Source organism: Protopterus annectens, chromosome 13.part0 (assembly GCF_019279795.1).
Source record: "Protopterus annectens isolate FY-2018-M chromosome 13.part0, PAN1.0, whole genome shotgun sequence".
NCBI lineage: Eukaryota > Metazoa > Chordata > Ceratodontiformes > Protopteridae > Protopterus > Protopterus annectens.
The window spans coordinates 1024296343-1024314327 of NC_056747.1; the positions used below are offsets into that span (position 1 = coordinate 1024296343).

At 41.3% G+C, this 17985-nt stretch overlaps 1 protein-coding gene across 3 annotated transcripts in view; it reads right to left on the reverse strand.

The window, feature by feature from the left end:
- The window catches only part of THRA (thyroid hormone receptor alpha), a 1750892-nt gene that overhangs the window by 1591417 nt on the left and 141490 nt on the right, over positions 1 to 17985 (reverse strand). The window lies entirely within an intron of this gene.

The window sequence follows — 17985 nt, forward strand, 5'->3', positions numbered from 1 at the left end:
CTTTCCATTTTGAAATTGTCTGTTTGGAAATAGCCTTTCCTTGAGGACCTGCAGCATAGGACACAAAGAGTTGCTCAGATTTCCTGAATGAAGTTGTCTGTGAATGTCCAAGGAATGTAGTAGTCTTTCCCCTTTGTTCTGTGGATTAGGATAAAAGGTAGGTAAGTGGATAGTCTGATTCAAAGCTACACTGGATACTACCTTTGGCATAAAGGTAGGGTTGGTTCGTAAGGAAACTCTGTCCTGATGGAAAATGATGAATGGTTGCACAGCCATGAGGGCCTGTAGCTCCGAAACCCTGCGAGCTGAGGTGATAGCCAGAAGAAAGGCTGTTTTCCATGACAAGTACTGTAACTCTGATGAAGAAGCTGGCTCAAAGGGAGGAAGGGTCAGCTTTTCCAAGATGAAGTTGAGGTCCCAAGCAGGGACTGGTAGTTTCCTTGGGGGTTTTATATTCTTTGCCCCTCTGAGGAGCTGCCTTAAGAGAGGATGAGAGAATAAAGGAGGATCTGTGTTGTATTGTGCAGAAATGGCTGAAGCGTGGATCTTGATGGAGGAGAAGGAAAGTCCATTGTTTAACATCTCAGCTAGGTACTGTAAATTTTGAGGTATATTTATTACCCAAGGATTCTGTCCCTTCTTTTGATTCCAGGCACAAAATTGTTTCCATTTGGTGGAGTAGGCCTTTCTAGTAGAAGGTCTTCTGACTTCCAAGATGACATCCTGCACCTCCTTGGAGAGGAGAAACTGTTGGGAAATCAAGGAATTCTCCATGCAGCTAGATTTAGAGTTTTGAGATGGCTGTGAAGGGTTTTGTAGTTGTGCTGCGACAACAGAAAAGGAACTAGAGGTAGGATCCATGGTGGGGAGTGTGTCAGGCTCCTCAGGAGTGGATACCAGTGTTGCCTTGGCCAGTCTGGAGTGATGAGAATCATTTTCAGCCTCTCTGCTCTGGCTTTTAATAGAACTTTGGGCAGCAGAGGAAGAGGCGGGAAGGCATAGACTGTCAATGTTGCCCAATTGAAGGAAAGTGCGTCCACTTTCCATGCCTGTGGATGATAGCTCCTTGAACAAAATTTTTTCAACTGGCAATTTCTGCGTGTAGCAAAGAGATCTATGTCTGGCTGTCCCCATGCCTGAGTTATCTTTGTGAAAATTTGAGGATGCAACTTCCATTCATGTGGATCTGTCATATTTCTGCTTAGGTTGTCTGCCAGTGTGTTTTCCTTCCCTGGCAGGAATTGTGCCTGTAGTTGAATTTTCAATTCCAGTGCTGTGTTCCATAGGGTCATGGCTTGCCTGCACAGGGGGTATGAATGAGTTCCCCCCTGTTTGTTTATGTACCACATCACTGTTGTGTTGTCTGTCCTTATCAATAGCTGGCCTGGATGCAGTAGGTCTTTGAAGGTCATAATAGCCTTTTGCACGGCTAGCATTTCCTTTTGGTTGATGTGAAGGAGCTTCTCTTTTCGTGCCCATTTTCCCTGAATGCACTGATTTGTCGTGTGTGCTCCCCAGGCGTAGTCTGAGGCGTCTGTTGTGATGATTTGAGTTGCTTGAGGTACACAGAAAGGAAGACCTGTGTTTCTTTGGCAAGCTTGAGCCCACCACATAAATTCCTTTTGAAGGCATGGAATGAGTGGTGTAATTGCTTCCAAGCTGTGGCTGTGTTGAGACCATAAGTTTTTTTAGGTACCATTGAAGTTTCCTCATATGCAGCTTTGCACATGGGATAAGTAGGATGCAAGATGCCATGAATCCCAGAGCCTGCAGGACTTTCCTTGCAGTTAGCCTGGTGTAAGTTGCCATTTTTCTGAAGTATTGAGACAGTTGCCCTTGCTTGTCTGGCATGAGGTAGGCCATCTGGGTGGTTGTATCCAAGTTGGCACCCAGGAAAATTATTTGTTGAGAGGGTATTAGTTTTGATTTCTTTTTGTTGACTGTGTATCCCAGGAAGTTCAACAGTTTTATTACAAACGCCAGGTGCTGTAGTAGTATGTCCTTGCTGTCCGCTTGGATCAGGCAGTCATCCAGATATGGGTAGATTTGTATCCCTTGTAGTCTGCAGAAGGCGATTACTGATGTCAGGCATTTCGTAAACACTCTGGGTGCAGTAGATAAGCCAAAGGGCAATGCAGAGAATTGGTAATGGGTTGAACCTGCAAGAAATCTGAGGTATCTTCTGCAATCTTGTCTGATAGGGACATGCAGGTATGCCTCCTTGAGGTCCAATGTTACCAGTCAAGACTCCTTGCCCAGCATGGGAAGAAGCTGCTGTAATGTGAGCATCTTGAATTTTGGCACCTGTAGATATGTGTTTAGGATGGATAGGTCTAAGATAGGTCTCCAATCTTTGTCTTTCCTTGGTACCAGGAATAGTCTGGAATAAAACCCTTGACCGTGTTCTTTTGCAGGTACCTCTTGAATTGCTTTCATGTCCATGAGAGCTGAAATTTGTTTTTGTGCCTCTGCTCTTTGATTTTGTGGCAGGTTTGGCATGCCTCTCATTTTTGGAAGGGTGTGAAAGTGGAACCTGTAGCCTCTGTCTATAATGTCCAGAATCCATTTGTCTTTTGTAACAATATGCCAATTTTTTGAGAATAATGTCAGTTTTCCGTCCAAAGGTGCTGCCATTAAAGCTTTGCTTGGCAAGGTGTAGGAGGAAGTCATTGTGTCTGCTTTCTAAAAGACTTTGATCTATCTTCTCCACCTCTTGGGGTTGGTGCTTGCCATTGTCTGGCTCTGAAAGATCCTTGAGGTTGCCCTCTACCCCTTGGACGCCTGTATCTGCCCCTTTGAGGTCTGTCCGTGGCTGGAAAGGACCAATTTTTTGAAGGCCAGTTTCTGCTGAAACATGGAGGCTGTACCTGCAGGAAATCTTTCACTGTTTGCATTGATTTCGCTTTTTCCTCCATTTTCTTTAGCACCTCCTCTGCTTTAACGCCAAACAATACATCTTTTTGAAGAGGTGCATCTAATAATTTAGCTTTGACATGATCTGGTAAGGTTTGCTCTTTGAGCCAAGCATGCCTACGTATAACAGACCCCGTAACAGCAGCTCTACATGAGGCCTCTAAAGCATCAAAACCACACTGCAAGGTATGTTTACCCACTTGCTCTGCACCATGCAACAAATCCTGCAACTCTTTTAAATCTGGTTGTTCTGGTTTTGTCATTTTGCTTTTCAGCTGAGATATCAAAAACTGTTGATACTTTAACAAATGGAACTGACAGTTTAATGCCCTCATGGTTAAAGTGGCCGAGGTGTACACCTTTTTCCCCAACTTTCTAAAGATCTGGAATCTCTCTCTGAAGGTTAAACAGGAGCTAGAGGCAAAGAATCAGGATTAAGGCTGGCTTCTGTGTACACATCATCCAATATATCTAAAACAGGAGGGATAGCCAGAGGCCTATGCTGGGGGAGCAGAAGAAATTCCCTGAGCCTTTTCTTGGAATCTGAGTAATCTTGGCCTTCCCAGTGAAAGTGTTCCCTCAATGTATGCAGGGTTTCCCCAAAAGAGAAGTCCTCAGGAGGGGAGACCGAGGGAATAGACTCCTCTGCATCAGAGTCTTCGAATGGAGAATAGGCACAATCCTGGTCCTCAGATAGTTCTGAGGTAATAGAGGCTTGATCTGAGGAAGGGTAGTCTTCCTATAATCTGGGCCTTTTGTCAGAGGGGGGTTGAGAACCCCTGATAAGAGTAATCAAATCCTCAGCCATTTTAAGCATCTGTTCTTTAGGCATGGTTTCTTGAGAGGATGTCTGAGTAACCTGTTTTTTGTTTTTCATTGCTGTTTTAGATTTAGTGAAGGCTTTAATAGAGAAGGAGGAAGGCCTGAAGACCCCTTGAGAAATGGCAGGCCTGTCTAAATTCTGAGTTTCCCCGCCAGGAGTGGCGTCGGTATCTGTAGTAGGAATGGGGGCCGAGAAGCCTGCGACCTCGGGTACTGAAGACACCGGTAATGCATTGTCATCGGTACTCAGGGGCTGCGTAGGTGCCTCGCTGAGTACCGGAGAACTGGTAGTCGGCCTTAGCGTGGTATCAGTAGGTGGAGCGGACATCGTATGCCGGTCCTTATCTTTGCGTTTTTTGCTCAAAACTGGAGTCGGAGTATCCGACGACATAATATAATTACATTTTTTGCCAAAAAAGTGAAGGGCGAACTCCGCCCGACGCTTAATAGTGCATTTGTTGAATCTAGCACAAAAACGGCAGGCCGAGACGTCGTGGTCTGGGCCTAAGCAAGGTATACAGTAAGAGTGGAAATCCTTATGCAATATTTGCTTCCCACATGAAATGCAATTATTAACTTTGTCTGACATCGGTCTGAGGCAAGAAAAGTTTCCCCAACGGGGTACTTAGCTTTCAAGAAGACTTCGGCTGAAATACTTTCGTAAATCTGAGGAGCTGGCCGACCGGCACTTGCGAACTGCTTCTGCTTCGGGCACCGTGCGGCAAGAAAGACTGAAGAAAATGGCGTCGGCTGCCTCTTTTATACCCCTGCCGCACTAACGTCAGGGAGGAAGCGACGACAACCGACGCCGGACCTAGACTTTGGAATTCGGCCGACCGAGGACCCGCCTGATGGCAGGATAACCCATCTGTTATGACTGCAGCTGTATGCACAATGAACATTAGTAACAGTCATCCCTCTGCACAAAGGTAAGCCATCTACAGACCCTGGAAACTACAGACCCATAAATCTCACTAGTCTTATATGTAAAGGCATGGAAAGAATTGTCATGGAGATGAGTAACAGAGATATAGTAAACCTCCAGACACTGGACCAACCCAGTTTGGTTTTGTCAAGGGCAGAGGCTCCAGAGAAGGGGTAGTCTGGGACAACTCAACCTGGTGGACATCTTTGAAAAGGTCACCAAAGCAATGGATGAGGGCAAAATCATTCACACTGCCAACCTTGACCTGGCCAAGGCATTTGAAACAATACCCCACTCTGGCATAGTTGACAAACTCAGGAGGTTAGGTACAAATCCGTATGTCACCCGGTGGATAGCCAATTGTCTCACAGACAGGACCCAGGAAGTTAGAATTGGGGAGTCGACCTCTACAAAGAGGCCAGTCACAAGTGGAGCTCCTCAGGATCAGTCCTTGGACTGCTCCTTTTTGGCATTTACTTCTCAGAAGTCAAAGCCAATATCAGTGGTCTCTGGCTGACTAAATTTGCAAATGATTGCAAATTAGGAGCTGTCACTGAATCTCACACTGACACAAATGTTCTGCAGAAGGAGCTGACACAGACAAACAACTGGTGTCACAGCCATGGACTAAAACTAAATGCCATGAAATACATAATAGAATCCTTTCGGAAGTCATCCATCCCTGGTAACTATCATACTGACAACACACAGCTGAGAGTTGACCTAGTAGTCAGGGACATAGGGACACACAGATAGTAACCTAGCCTTTGACCATCACGTGTTTACAGTGGTGAGGAAATCATTCTATGTTGTGCAACTTATAAACAAAGGTAAGTCATCGAAGTCCAAGGAAGTCATTGCTCCACTGTAGTTGGCATTCATCAGACCCATCATTGAGTACAATGCCCCCTTTGGTATGTATCTAACCAGGCATATCCAACAATTGGAACGTCCAGAGAGGTTCCTCACTAAAAGAATACAGGGAGTAAGTAAATGTCCTATGCAGACCGCCTCAAGGCCCTATCCCTATATTCTGTCTGCTACAGGCCTTTGGGGGGAGATCTATGCCTGGCGTACAGGGGATTATCAGACCCCACTCTGATGGACCTCCTGCATATCCACAAAACAAACAGCACCCGAACTACCTGTTCTAAAGACTTAAACCTTGCCTGTGATATAAATAGGACCTGCTAGAGAGATAAGTATATGTCCCAGACTACCCCTTCTCTGGAAGATGCTCCCCATCCATGTGAAGCAGAGTTCCTCCCTAACCCAATTCAAGTGTAACTTTGACTACTGGATGGGAAACTGGGTATTCATTCCTGGTTTGGCATGTATGTCTCTAATGGACACAGGTAACCTGTAAATGGTTCATCTCCCAAGCCCATGCTTACACTTATCAAGGGTATCAGAATTTGTCAGAGATTTGGGATGTATGGCTAGGCTTAAAAAGGTTCTTGTGGTCATTAGCCTAGTAATCACCTATGCTACCTTTACAATACCCACAGTTCTATTAGCACTGCACATACCAAGAAGGAACCAGACAAGATCTGCTCGGTGGCCTGTATCAGAAGAGTTAATTATTGGGTGCAATGGGCATTTTTGTTCTTCTGTAAACCAAGTAAAGCCAATAAGACATGCTTCATGTGTACCTTCTGAGCTTCAGTGGTTAAATGCCATGCTCAGACTCACTCAATGCACCTGTAAGAATCAATCCTACGCCCTTTGGATACAGCCCATATTCTTAATGTTGCAGATGGAGCAAAGGTATAGAAAGGACGGTGCGGCATACTGTGAAGAATTTAGTAACACCACCACCTTCTCTGCACTTAAGTTTTGATGTTGCCCCCTCTCATGAACTTGACTACGCAGCTTCCTTTGTACCCTACTAAGCCACACCTTTCCACCACCCTAGCTGCTGTTGTGCCCTATATCAGCCTGTTTTGTTTGGGGGGTGGGGGGACTCTTTTTCAAGGAATTTAGACTTTTCATATACTTTCTGGAGGAGCAGTGGAAGGTGAGGGTTAAATGCCATGTAACCACCTAGAAAAAGTGATAAGGATTTTTTTTTTTATTTTGTTCCTACTTCTTGTACAGCTTGTGTATGTCAGACAAACAAAACAAAATAATTCTGTTGTCAAAAGTGCCTCCAAGCCCTTTATAGCATCATACAATGTGTTATATTTAAACATGTTCAGCCAATATAATTTACGTACTCAGGGCTAACTGTCCAATCTCCATCGGAGGACACGCCTACACTAAACAACCCACTCATTGCCCCTAATACGACAGATGACCACCAGCTACTCAATTCCACTCCTTCTCATGTGCTTGGTCCACTATTCAGGTCTTGTCACCTGAACTTTAGTACCTTCTATAACAATTGGGGCTGGTATATAATGGGAGACTAAGATTAACTCTACTGAGAGAGACTGAAAGGAAAAAACTCAACTGTATAAATGACAGAAGGGAACAGGATAACATATGGGTGCAGAATGAGGAAGCCTCTAAAGGCAACTCAGGCTAAGGAGTGGGAATGAAAAATATTGGCTAAGGCTACTGAATCTGGTTAGGTTTCTCCATCAATAAGTAAGGAGGTATAGCTACACACTTTTGACCTTCCTGCAATGAATCTTACTTCCCTCTCAATGTTTTAAGAGTTCCTCATATGTCAGGACTACCTGTCTTTGTTGAAAGCAAGTTCCAAATTTTTGATTAAGTTTCTGCACTTGTTTCAGAGCTTAACAAAAGCATGCAATCACCTTATTCTCTTGTCAACTTGCACCGGTAGAAGGGTTTAACCCTAGCCTTCTTAAATTACCTCAGCTGAAGAGTTATGTAGTTTGAGATGCTGTTTCTTATGCTCTGGCATGCAGACTGTACAAAATTCAACTCTGTAAGGAAATGGGATGAAGAACTGTTTGTATCTGCAGGAAGAATAAAGTACTCAACTGTGTACAGCTGAATCACGAATTGGGATACCGCATTCTTTTACAGCTATCTACACACAAGCCTTTTCCCCCCATTTCTGCACATGTGGTTGAAGTGAATCATCTAAGCCAAGGTTCACACTGCCGGTTGGCTTGTTTTATATTTTATTTCTAATGTTTACAGTATTCAAGCCTATACTGTTTATTACTACCAGGATGGTTAGATGATTAGAGAGACGGGTGTATCCGCAATAAGATACGACACAGCCAGCTGAGATGGACACACAGTGACAGGAAGGGAAGCTGCTGTCAACACTGTGGGCTTGCTAAGACTTCTCATTGTGAGAAGACTGTTTGACTTTAATTTACTTAAAATGTTAATAGAACAACACGTTTTGCATCAGCATGCATTTTCTGAAGAACAAGAAGTATGAAATTCATTGCCTTGCATTACTGATGAACTATAATCACCAGTGATTAACCAGAAAATTAAACAATTTATGAGGGATAATGCACAAAGTATGAGGCAAAAATCAGAGACAGTCTGCAAACTCAGGGACATTTGAGAGGTATGATCCTCAGACAGGTTGAAGGACCTGACGAGGATCTTAACTAGATATACAGTGTGACAGTTTTGGTAAAGGGAACAGCAGGTGTCTTGCAATAGCAGTTTGCAGATAAGGACAACTAAGTAGTATTTAGCCCAGGTAAGAATGGCCGCCCAAATCCTGACATGGTGTGAGTGAGGAAGAAAAATCTAGCTACCTAAAACTTTCTAGTTTGCAACTTAGAAGCACTAAATGTCAAAGAGAAAAGTAGTGATGTAAGCCCATGCTCTAAGGAATACCCCAAAGTCAAGTGCGACCTTGGCTTCAGAAAACAGTAACCTCTTTATGATGCAGCAGCACTTAAATATTACCTGGAAAAGGTGAGTTATGAGGTGGAACCAGAAGTCCAGTTATTCAAATGAGATTAGTTTTGTTGGGAGACATTAAGTGTGGCTATTTACCAGTCAGAAAGGACTTGGGTTTAATGGATGTCACTACTGGGCGGGAGGGGGACTGAATCATTATGGTCATGGAACTGGCTCCACAAGAAGACAGCTGGACACTACTATTCATCCACGGACAAACTACCTCAATCAGACGGGGATTAACAGCAGTTGAACAACAGACTCCATCCATCTGCCCATGAAGGGAAATCCAAGATTCTAAGTGACAAGCTGAAATGCTTCATCACCCAGCATGTAAACTAATTAATGGGGATTGGCAGAGTTAATCAGAGGAATCTAAGCCTGGTTTCCTCATAAATATGATTATTCTTAAAGAAGATGCGCTATGAGAGATGCTGATAAGGAAGAGTAAGAATTCCTGTAATGGCTGCTCTATCCTGCTAAGGGTCACTGGGGAGCTGCAGCCTCGACCGGAAGTTAATGGACATAAGGCAGAAAACTAATGCTGGATGGGATGCCAGTCTATCATATGCACAGAAACACGTGCACACACACACACACACACACACACACACACACACACACACACACACACACACACACACACACACACACACACACACACCACCTAGGAGTAATTCTACTGCATGTGTTTGGAATTTGGAAGGAAGTAGGTGTTGACTGATAACATCTGAAAGTGCAAATGTGGGAAAATATATATGTAATGTGAGACTGCATTACTACTACTATTAGTGTCCAGGTACTCTAAGATGCAGTCATGCCAGAGTTAGTGTGTGTGTGTGTGTGTGTGTGTGTGTGTGTGTGTGTGTGTGTGTGTGTGTGTGTGTGTGTGTGTCTGTGTATACAATCCTCCCATTCCCCCATGTTGAAGGGGAAGAGTGAGGACTTACAGTGTTTGGCCTTGCATTACATTTCCCACAGGGAGCCAGAAGCAGAGGACTCTGACAGGAGCTGAATCAGAGGTCAAAATGTTGTGAGGTAAAAACAGGAAGAAGGAGGCACAAAAGTCATACACAATAACACACAGACATAGAGGGGGAAATGGATGGTAGCAAATAATTAAGGGTAATTTTTATGTTTATTTTAATAAAAGGTTAACATGTTATATGTAATGAAGTGGTTCTGTTATTAATTTGTGGGTTATTAATGATTTCTGTTTCATATGTTTCAGTCACAACTCTGAAAACGTGCTTGATACAAATAAAACCCATGCCTAATGGTCACCACTTCCTGCGGTGTGCTTGAAGGATAGCCTTGATAAGAAAGTACTGCCCAGTTACTGGTACAGTGACAGTGACAGAAACAGTATAACAAGAAACATAACTTGGGTGCCAGTACACAAGCATGTACACTGCACAAGAAAGAGAAGAAGGATAACACCACAGCGAGAAGCAGCTATACATAACCGAACAGACTGGAAGAACAGAAACAACAGAAATTCTGACAGAAAAGGACGTGATGCAAACTGATTTAGTCTATTACCAGATTTGTTTATGGGCCACTGGTAGACCTGGAGTAAAAGAATAATGTAAGAATGAAAGAAAGACGTAAGGTAACCAAAAAAAATGAAACACTGTTTACTGGAGGTGCGAGTATGTCAGCTAATGGGCCCCCTGACGCAAGGTCAAATTTCCACAAGACCAAACATGAAGAAAATTGAGCCAAGAATACTGAAAACCTGAATGCTCAAACATCATGGATGTTCATTGAGCTGGACAGTGGTACAGCGGAGATTGGGGTTTTGCTCCTTTCCCCACTGTAGTGCAGTCTTGGAGATTGTAAATATAATTAGCAATGAGTGTGGTGAGGTTGCCCCTTTGCAAAAAAAAAAGCAGCTGTTGGGTTTGTAATTTATTTTTCAAACTTCTGGATTTTCAGTATTCCCGGTTCAATCTTTTCACGTTCCATCTTATGGAAATTCGACCTTGTGTTAGTGACCCCAGCTATTAGCTGAATGCCAACTTTGCTGCAATGCACATGGCCAGAAACAAACACAAAGCACTGTATGAAGCAGGCAGCAAAAGCCGGCATCCACCTAACCAATCTTGCCAGCAGAGCAAATCAAACAAAACAAAGCTCCAGAGTCACCATACCAAACTAAGAGGGCTGCCCTTAAGACAACCTGATTTTGGAAAAATGGGAACCATTTTAGAAAAGTGAGGGGAAAGAGTTAAAGAAATACAGATAAAAATCACAGATTCAATAATAAGATGAAAAGGCTACTATGGATGACATACGAAGGCAGAGAAAGACAGCATTCTGTAAGGAAAAGGAAACAGAATGGGTGAAGCAAAGTAATACATAAAGCAGCAGGAATCAGGGAAGACAAACAGGATAACAAACACCCAAACTGAGCAAACTGTAGCAAATGCTGTTAGGAGAGGAGGCAAAGCCTTCACAGCTACTTTACAGATTGAATACAATCTAAGGAAGGTTTATCAAGATTCAGAGGACAAGAAATAAAGAAACAATTGCAACAGTGAAAAAGCACAAATAATGTACTTCTGTTCAGGTACTTAAAGCAAATGGTGTATGATATCATAATCCAAAAGCCAGAATTCCAAACACCACAGTTGCACTCTCAGCGGCTTGTAAAGTCTCAAAAAATGATTTTCTGATATCCGTTTTCTCTGCCTTCTGCACCCCCTAATTAATTATTCTTAACACTCAGACATTACACCTTAGAAGTAGTAAAAATTACCTCAGCCACTGCTGGCCTCAAAGCTGTCTTATAACTCTGAACTTTGGACTTCTGTACTTCCCTTCAGAATGAACTCTGAAAACTGAATATAACCAGATTAATGAAACTTGGTGAAATTTGCCCTAGCATTCTGGGAAAAAATATGCCACGAATCAGTAACACATTTAACCAAGTTTTAAAAAAAATTATTAAAGAACGGGGAAGTAGCACACTTCACAAATGCTGGAGCAAGGGGAGAGGCGGAATGTAACAAAGGGGTCGGTCTGCCCACAGAGAATGAAAACAATGAATGAAATCATTTCATAAAAGAGACTGAGTACCATTAGACACCAAATTAACACACTTTCACAGTAAGAAGGTCATGTCAGATGTATCTAACTGATTAATACCTTTGACTAGGTCACCAAAGCAACTGACATAAAGAGTGTGACTGCATCCTCTCCCAGATTTCACACACTGGAATTTCAGATCTATCTAAATTCCTGCATTCAAGATATGAATCAGCAGATAACTAAATTAGCAAGAGCTAACATAAAAAGGTTACTAAAACTAACAATAAAAAAACTTCAGCTAACAAGCAGCTTCATTACTTCAGCAAAACATTTCCATTATCATGCTGACAAACGTTTAATCAACAAGCATTTCATACGTCTATAAACAAAAGGTTAATATATTATTCAATTAACTTTGAGGCTGGTCCTGCAGCCATGTCTTTGGTTAAAACTTGGCTGGAAATCAGAGGGCAGTGGGTGAAAATAAATGGACTCCATAACGAATAAAAGAGAAATACAAGAAGTTGTTGTTGTCTTTCGGCTTTTCCCGGTTAGGGGTCGCCACAGCGGAACTCCGATCCACTAATGATTGGCAGTAGATTTTCATGAACGCCAAGGTGCCAGCTCGACGTTCAACTTTCAACGAAGGCCCGTCCATTTATGCATGTCTTTTGAACGCCCACCCAACCACGGGGAGGACATGCAGACTCCACACAGAAGGCATTCCCCGCACTCCAGCCGAGAAATACAAGAAGTATATGAAAATATTCACTTTACTATTTTATTTAAGATTGTTTGCCTTTTCTGAGGAATAACCAGTTGCAATTTTCAGTGATGGTTTGGGAGGGAAATGCCAACATGCCAATGTGATAAAATGCATTTAAAACATATGGATCTCAGACACATATCAGTACATAAAGTGGTCACAGTCCAGTCCACCTGCCCACTCAGAATAAATAAATAAATAAATAAAACTAAAACAGAGGCAACTATTACAATATAGTTTACTGAAATTACAGTGCAGATTCATTCATGCAATGATCTACGACATGCAAACTTAGCAGGTCTTGTATATTTGACCATTAGTATGACAGCAGTCGAAAAGCACAGATTCCGTTAACAGTAAGGCTACTGTAAACAAAGAATAGCTAGCAAGAAAATTCAGTTGTGGAAACAGGAAACAGTGCATCAGAGTGCAGCAAGCAGACACTGGTTGGTGTTGCATTGTCAATTACTTGGGGGGGGGGGGGTCGCATCCAATTCCTTTGGGTATGTACCAATGAGGCTCTATGCCACAGATTAGTGCATCTGCCATCTTCTGCATAATATGCATGATGTGATGAACTGGAAGTGAAAATAAAAGTACATCTGCAGATGGCGTAAAGCTCTTCAAATAAGTTGTTCTAGAATGAGTGGTGGAGGGCTACACAATGAAATGGAGCTGTAGAGCGTTACAATAAGGGTCAAAATGCATGGCAGCGTATAGACACTGGAGTATGAAATACCTGCCACACACTGCATTGGTAAAAACAAAAGACTGCATGACGTGGATGAAGCATTAAAATGGATCTTGGTGTGATCATATCAGGCAATTTAAAGGTTAGCTGATAATGCTGAAAGAAAGATTTTGGATACACGAATAAATGAACCACATATATCAAAATTTGAATCCACGATCTCTCTGAAAAGCTATTTCACAAGACCAATCTAGGAATACTGCATACAGTTCAGGAAAGCTTATTTTGAAAAGAGCTTGCCGGAATGGGAGATGAAAAAAAAAATTAAAATAATAGTCTCAGTGCTAAAATATATAAGCATACACGATTAATGAATGCGAATATTCTAGACTAAAGTGAGCGAGTGAGGCAGGTGTGTGTGTGTGTGTGTGTGTGTGTGTGTGTGTGTGTGTGTGTGTGTGTGTGTGTGCTTGTATGCTGGCATGCGCACACTCATCTGGCAAGGGAGAACAACAGAAGCATTTAAATAATGAGGGAAATTAAAAAAGAAACTTCAAGACAGTAACAGCATCTTTCCAAGAAAGCAGTATAAAAGAACAAGGAGGCACAGGTCGAAGACAGAAAATGGACAATTTAGAGTTGATGTCAGGGGATCAATTTTCCACAGCGAAGGTTGAGATGCAAGGGACGGCCTTCTTGAGGAAGTTTTGACATGTCAGTAATATATTGATGGCGCAGTGGTGCAGTGGTAGCTTTGTCGCCTCACAGCAAGAGGTTCTGCGGTTTGATTCTTGGCTTGGGTGCCTTCTTTGCGGAGTCTGCATGTCCTCCCTGTCTTCATGTGGGTTTCCTCTGGGTGCTCCGGTTTCCTCCCAAGTTATAAAGACATGCATCTGGAGTGTTTCTCCCTGGGCCTCTGCTGAAAATTGGCTCATTTTAAGTCAGACTTTCCCAGTTAATAAATGATAAATAAATAAATATGGTGCAGATAAGTCACTCTCTAAATGCATACGGCTTTAACAAGGAAATTGCAGCTTATCCATTAGGAAGGAAAACTGGCACATTAAGAAGTTCTCATCTGTTAACAAACAGTAAGGTTCTATGTAAAGCATTACTCTAAGAAAGGAACACTGCTAATCCTCTTCTCATAGCTTATGTTGCAAACTCCTATCCATGTCACGGAAAAGTACACGCTTTTACAACAATGATTGCATTTATTATTCTCCAAGAATAAGCATTGTGAATTAAAAAAAGTCTTACTCGTGATGTTTGAAACTGGTCAAATTTCAGGCGGTAAGACTGCCTCTTAAATAAAACAGGAACTCTACAATGTACATCGTAAACATTTCATAGAGCAGAGATCTCTGCAATATCTGGGCCTTAGGTCTGGCAAACTTACTACTCAGATTCACGATCTGCACTGGGAAGAGCTAACACAACGGACTGGCATTAAGTTAGTAGGCTTCTTCTGAAAATATTTTGGTGAAAACAACACATTGCATGCTTCAGCTATGTCAGTCACTAGATAAGATTGGAAAAACTACACTGGAAACAGAATTACAGTATGTTAACACTTCTACTTTAGCTCTATGAACCTGACTGATATGTCAGTTGGACGAATTCTGTCTCCCACCTTATTCGGCATATCTCTGTATCATACTTCAGTGTGGTCGCCATCATCTACAACAGGCTCCTATGAGGCTGCAACAATAAATCTACAAGTATAGCTGCACTAGTACCAGAACCACCTGGGCAGAGCAGAGGTGGACTAATAGCAATTTTATATGACTATATAAACCTCTTCAAATCAACTCTACAATTAAACGCCCGCCTGAAAGGTTGTGATTTTATATATTGCTTGTTTTCAATCTTTATGCTTGTTGAAGCCCGACACAAGTAAAAACACAGGTTCCTAATAAGGGAGATCACTATCCCTGCCGTAGTACTAACCAATGCAGATAGAACGAGAGACAGAGAGAGAGAGAGAGAGAGACCTGCCAACAGTGATAATCTAACCGTGACATCTTTACATTGTAAAACACCTTTGGCAAAGGGGCTTTTTTTTACTAGAAGCATTTGCCAATATCATACTACTGATGCATACACATTACAGTTCAGCAGCCATGGACTAAAGCTGAGACATGTTACAAGAAAAAAACAGCTCTTTCTTTTTGCACTCATCTTGTCTGGGGGGAAGTTAATTGAAGACTTAGGAGACAGGAGTGGCAAAAATGGCGACAGTTAAGAAGACACAACCACACCTGTTCATTATCAAGTGCGCACGTTTTACGTGCATTGTCTGTATTTTGACCAAAGTACACTTGCCATTGTTTATAGGCCAAGGATCTCAAATGTCAAGTGTGAGTGAGGATTAGGGTTACAGTAAGAATCGTGGAGGACTCGCAGGGAAAGAATCTTATGACTTTCTGCAAAGAGAAGAAGTTGGGTGTCCGAATGGTTCGAAAATGGTGAGCAGAGTACAATAACCTCAGTCAACAGGTGTCAATAATATTATTATTTTATAATTCAACGCGTCCATCATGTGCTGTTGACAATCTTATCTGGGGCTTATTTTTGGGGTAGGGCTTATATCATGACCATCCTGGAAAACCATGCTAGGCCTTATTCTCTGGTTAGGTCTTATTTACGGAGAAATATGGTATTTTATATATATATATATATATATATATATATATATATATATATACACACACACACACACACACACACACACACATATATATATATATATATATATATATATACATATACACACACGCAAATATATATGCACATATTATTTATATATATATATATATATATATATATATATATATATATATATATATATCTATATATATATCTGGATCTACCTGAGTAGATCGAAACGTCATAACACCGACAAAGCACCAGAAGATCGACAAGGCAGAAGACCGATGGAGGAAGACACAGACGCTGAGAACACTGAGATGGGGAAAGGATGTGTAACTATGCGGTAGTGATGGCCGTTAGGGTGTGAGTAAGGTAAGTGTGCGATGTTGACGGTCTGTAGGGGTAGGGGTGGGATAAGTGAGTTAGGGTTAGGGCGCGGGTTAGGTAAGGGTGCGAGTAAGGTAAGTGTGCGATGTTGGCGGTCTGTAGGGATAGGGGTGGGATAAGTGAGTTAGGGTTAGGCTGGGTTAGGTAAGGGTGCAGTAGTGATATTTTTGGGTTAGGGGCGTTAAGTGAGTTAGGGTTAGGGCGGGTTAGGTGAGTGTGCGATAGTGATGGACCTTAGGGTTAGGGTTTCGGTTAGGGTTGTAGATAGTTGTGTATGTAAGGGTTAGTGTTGGTTTGTAAGGATTTTGGTGTGCTTGTGTTGTGTGTGTGGGTTTTGGATAGGGGATTTGTTTTGTTTGTTGTTATGATGTGTTGAGTGTATGTGGTGTCGTGTTTGTGAACTGTCGATTATGTGGTGTCGGTGAAGTGCTTGTCGGTGTTATGAAGTTTCGATCTAGTCAGGTAGATCCATATATATATATATATAGGTCCTTGTCAGAACGTCGAAAGTACAGTTAATTGAACTGCACTTTGACGAACTGACTTTAGCGAAAGTGCATAACGTCGAATATGCACTTTCTCTAAGACAAAGTAAAAAATGAAAAAAAACATGCAGTTTGCATGTTTTGTTAGTTGTACATCAACATATTCTGTTGATGTACAACTAATAAATCTTTTGTGGAGATTGCGGTACAGTGGGGATAAGGGAATATTCCCTTTTCCCCACTGTAGTGCAATCTTGGAGTTAGAATATTAAAGTAGGGGGGTGTGGGGGCACAGTTCCCCCACATGGGCGGGTGGAGGGGGGCTGGCTTATATATTTTTATATATATATATATATATATATATACATATATATATATATATATATATATATATAATGTGCATGTATATGTATGTAAGCAATGCTTTGCCAAAACACAGTTTACTTTATTCATATTTTAGAACATTTTAATTTCTGGTGTTGGATTATATTCAATAATTTATTGTTGATTAAAACAATTTACTCCAAGTTAAAAAACTAAAAAAAAAAAAACTAAAATGGCAGTTGGTATTAGCAGCTGATGTTTTTCCTGGGTTGAATGAAAATCTTAATATTAACATATTCTGTACGTGTATTTATATGTTAATCATTTTATGTTAATCTTTTTATGTTAATCTCTTTTTATGTTAATCTTTTTTATGTGGAGCTTATCTCCACGGGCCTCTACTGAAAATGGACATACATCCAGTTAGACTACCCCAGTCAACAAATGTAAAATAAAATAAAATAAATAAAATAAATTAAATTTGTTTTAAATTGGAAGAGGAAGTTCTGCTATTAACAATGTTTTATGATTGGTTTATGTTTAAAGATGGGAGTATTTAAATGGCATATGTTAGTTTATTTATTTCACAAGAAGTTCTTGTAATGAATAGAACAAAAGTACTTAAATATATTTGTGGCTCTTCATGTCTGTCTTGATTCTGACATAACGTATGTAAGTTGTGTTTTGAAGTTTTTTAGTTTTTCTGGTGTTCCATGGTGTTTTTGTATTTATTCATTTATATCTACTGACATGGGTGAACCTTGCTGTGGGAACTGCGTTGTACGCAGCTAGAGTTAATTTGCTGGATTTGTCTATTCACCAAATCCCAAATTAAATGTTTAGACTGATGAAGTCCTTTTTTGAAATCATCCAGAAAGCGCAGATGACTTTTAAAACATTCAAAAACTCAAAAATTTCCAAATGGTTTAATGGAGAAGGAAGTTCATCTGCTAGTGATTTGGATGCAACTTTAATAGTTGACATCACTTCCAAAGAATATGTAGAGCAGCTGTTGATTATGAAAGATGCCAACTCTTTTTGTGGTTTCGAAAACGGAAAGAATATTTCTGGTTCCAATTCTTTGATTAAAGACAGCAAATCCATTTACCAATGCAAGTCCATGTTTTTTAAGCTGGAAAGGCTA